The sequence below is a fragment of the Theobroma cacao genome, chromosome 5 (genome assembly GCF_000208745.1).
Source record: "Theobroma cacao cultivar B97-61/B2 chromosome 5, Criollo_cocoa_genome_V2, whole genome shotgun sequence".
Lineage (NCBI taxonomy): Eukaryota > Viridiplantae > Streptophyta > Magnoliopsida > Malvales > Malvaceae > Theobroma > Theobroma cacao.
In genome coordinates, this window is record NC_030854.1 from 16950629 (window position 1) to 16954370 (window position 3742).

At 34.2% G+C, this 3742-nt stretch overlaps 1 long non-coding RNA gene across 1 annotated transcript; it reads left to right on the top strand.

The window, feature by feature from the left end:
• Window positions 619-2315, top strand: LOC108662226. The gene is made up of 3 exons (XR_001928036.1): window positions 619-657; window positions 1337-1412; window positions 2283-2315. It is a non-coding gene; the product is annotated as an uncharacterized LOC108662226 (long non-coding RNA).

Below are 3742 nucleotides of genomic sequence, written 5' to 3' on the forward strand. Positions count from 1 at the left end.
GTTAAAGGACGGCAATGTACCAAATGGTACAATTAAGTTGAATTAAACCTCAAACTAGTCCAAATAAAGATTTAAAGATGAAATTGAGAATTTTAAAACCCTAGAATGACTTAAAATGGTGATTCGGAGTTCGAGGACCGATTTGGAGTCAAATTGGAATTTTCATGACCTATGGGCAAAATGATCATTTTGCCACCTGAGGTTAAAATTGGAATGTTGGAAGAAGTTTTTGATCAAGATTGACTATTTAGAACATAATTTGAGTTTGAGAAGTGAAAAATTTTAATTCTGACATTTTTTCGAGCATAGGGGTAAAATAGTCATTTTACCACCCAAGGGCAAAATCAAAATTTTACACCACCCAACACTTTTTCAGCATATGGATTTTACCCAATATTATCATGGATAATTGAGAAAATTTAAGTGGTGGAGAGAGATTGCTTAATGGGTAAGAATGACACATGGACAAATCGAATGGTGACACATGGCAAATTTTTGTCCATTTAATATTTTCCTTTATAAAGCTAATTTGAACTCTTCCACATTCATTCTTATGGCCGGCCAAAGCAAGAACAAAGGAAGAAAAGAAAGAACAAAAACCCTAGAGTGAAAATTCAAGAGAAAATTGGTGGATTTCAAGTAATCAAGCAATCAAAGGTAAAATTTCTTGATTTTGACTTGTGATCTACCTTTCCATACATTCTTTTGCATTTTCCATGGTTGAATCACATGATTTCATGATGGGTCTCTTGCTGGTCGAACACTTAGAGAGAGATTTTGATGGTTGTTTTGGTTAAATTTTTAGATATTCTAGTGTTTTTAGTTGATTGGTGATGTGTAGCATGAAAATCAAGCAAGAAAAAATCATGTTCTTCCATAACCCTCATTGGCCGAATTCTCCATGTGGAATATTGATGAGGATTTTGATTTTATTTCAAGTGATTTGGTTAGGAATTAGTGATTTATGGTGTGAGAATCAAGCTTGAAAAATTATATTGTTAATGAACCCTCCATGGCCGAATTTTCCAAGAAAAAATGTGAGGATGATTTTGCCATATTTCAAGTTATTTAATTTGTGTTTGATGATTTGGAGTATTGGGAGAAAAATGGAATTATTTGGAGTTGAATTGGACGTATTGGCCAATTAATCAGGTGATGGATCGAATTAGGCGAATACCATTTTATTTAGGTACACAATTGAACTTATATTGAACACCGTATTTAGATGGTTACCCGAGCGTTTCACATCCCATTTCATGCATTAGTAAAAAGCTTGAAATAGATTTATAATGGTATGACACAGTATATTGAATTATGTGTCGTGTATTGTTTATAGGCGGTGAGCCCTCTAACAAGGGTAAAGACGTTGTGTTAGAGGACTAAGAATAAGAGTATTTCAAACTCTTGATACAGTGAGTAACCTTATCATCATCTTGATTATCTAAAGTGAATTTTAATTCATTTTTGTGATTTTATGAAAAATACGTTTAAATGGTAAATCTTTATGTTTTATAAGCAAAAAATGTGATTAAATGAAATGATTTTATAAAATTGTCTTGAAATTGAATGATGGTTTTGAAAATGCAGTAATTGGAGACTAATTGCTGTGTTATCATGGTTTGAATTGAATGGCTTATGATAATATTGGCATGAATGGTTGAATTGGTAAATGTGCTGAACATGTATGAACTGTTGATTTGCCTTGAAAGGTTGTAAAATAAAATAATTGTCATGTCATGCTATTGCAAATTTTATTGTATGGTGGGTTTAGCTTGCTGCGGTGGGCGGGTTCTGTGGAGTAGCCTTTTTGAGGGGCACAGAATCCTATTATATTCTTACCTCGGTTGGGGAGGTGCGTAGGGTAACTCCCGAGGTACAACTTTAGAGTTCACTTCATGCCAAACCACCATGTGAGGGTGAACTCAGCCAATGCCAAGGAACGACTATGTTTTCAAAATAAAAACATGATTTATGCATACATGACTTTTTAACAGCCTTGGCGGACTCGGTTGGGATAGCCCCAAGCCAAGGAATCCCTAATAACTGAGTATGAGAATGATTTTGGCACGAGCCAAGCTTTTCAGGAAATCATAAGCCTCGTTGTTTATTTGGGTGAAATGAATCTATTTTATCTTATTAAAATGAGTTTGAAATGCTGTGAATCATTTTTATGCTAATCTATTTTATCTGTCTCAATTTACTTTGCTTTAGATATTTTAGATGATATTTATTTACTCATTGGGATTATATAATCTCACCACCTTCCTTTCCACCCTTTTTAGGCTCAGGATAGTTGGTAGATAGCTCATTTCGTTGAGGGCTACAGTTGGACTTGCATCTTCAAAAACTGTAGGTTTATCGCTTTTAATACTTTTGGTCGTTCGTGGGTCCACATGTCACTGTAAATTAAATCTTATGATTTGGTTATCTGTATTACAGTATGTATGAATTTATTTAGCCTTTACGCTAAAAAAATTATTTATCGGTAACTCTATAAATATTGTTTTATAAGAAAATAGAATATTTTATTGAATATTTTTATTATATTCAAATAGGTATAGTTTCACTTTAAATGAATGTTTTAGACATCTAAACTTATTTTTAATTATGAAATATGTGTTTTCCACTCGCATACTACACTTTTAGCTAGTTTCGAGATTTTTGAGGAAAAATGACCCAAATGCCCTTGTGAGAAAAAAATTATTTTTCTATTGTTTTGATTTGGAAATAGTTTATAATCTCTCAAAACATGATACTTAACAACTGTTGCTCACAGGGGAGGTGCGAAAATTGATATTAAAGCCTTGCGAGGTTCTGGTTGGCATTTCGGGCAATGAATATCTATCGGGACGTCGCGGCAGTTGTCACGGGCTCGAGGGGAGTATCGGGTCGTGTCATACCAAGAGTTGAATCTACGAAGAGACCTCGACCTAGTTACTGACTGCCTTCTGATTTGAAAACATGAAGTTGAAAACGGTGAGTATAAACCCAGTGAGTGAACGTAAGAAAGGAACAAACAATCCATAAGAAGAATTTAAAAATCATGATGCACTTGTTTCAAAACAATGCAATTTAGTTTCATTCTCATTAAACCCTTAAATGGTTAATCACTTGATAATGATGAATCCACACATAACAAAAAAATTAAAGAATGAAAGCTTCAATGATACACAAGCAAGTCAAATGAAATTATGGGTCCTCGCTGCAACGAAAAGGCTACGCTGCAGCAAAGTTTGGGCTCAAGTTATTAGCTGAACAAGGGTTTCTCTCTAAAATTCTTCATTTCAAACTTTGTTAAATAAACCCCTAAATGTTGGGAGTCCATGATCAGCTATGGTGTAATTGAAATGGGAAAATATGGCACAACCAGCAAGATAGCATAATGGACAGAAAGTTTCTCACTACAGCGAGATTCTTTCTCGCTGCAACGAAATTCAAGTGGCCAAAACAGAATGTTTCTCGTTGCAGCGAGAAGCTCTAAAACTTTTCTCGCTGCAACGAGAACCAGGTTAGGTAGACCCCTCAAACTCGAGAGTTTCTCACTGCAGCGAGAAACAGGGCACCAAAGAAAAGTTTCCATTCTCTCAAGAAAAAGGCCATCTTGCTGAAATGACAAAATCAACATGAAACACTTAAAAATTCCCAAAGTTCAGCATGTCAAATTTTCATATGCATTACAATTATATACCATATTCATGAACTTTTATTTCATGAACATATATAGACATATATACATAGAAAA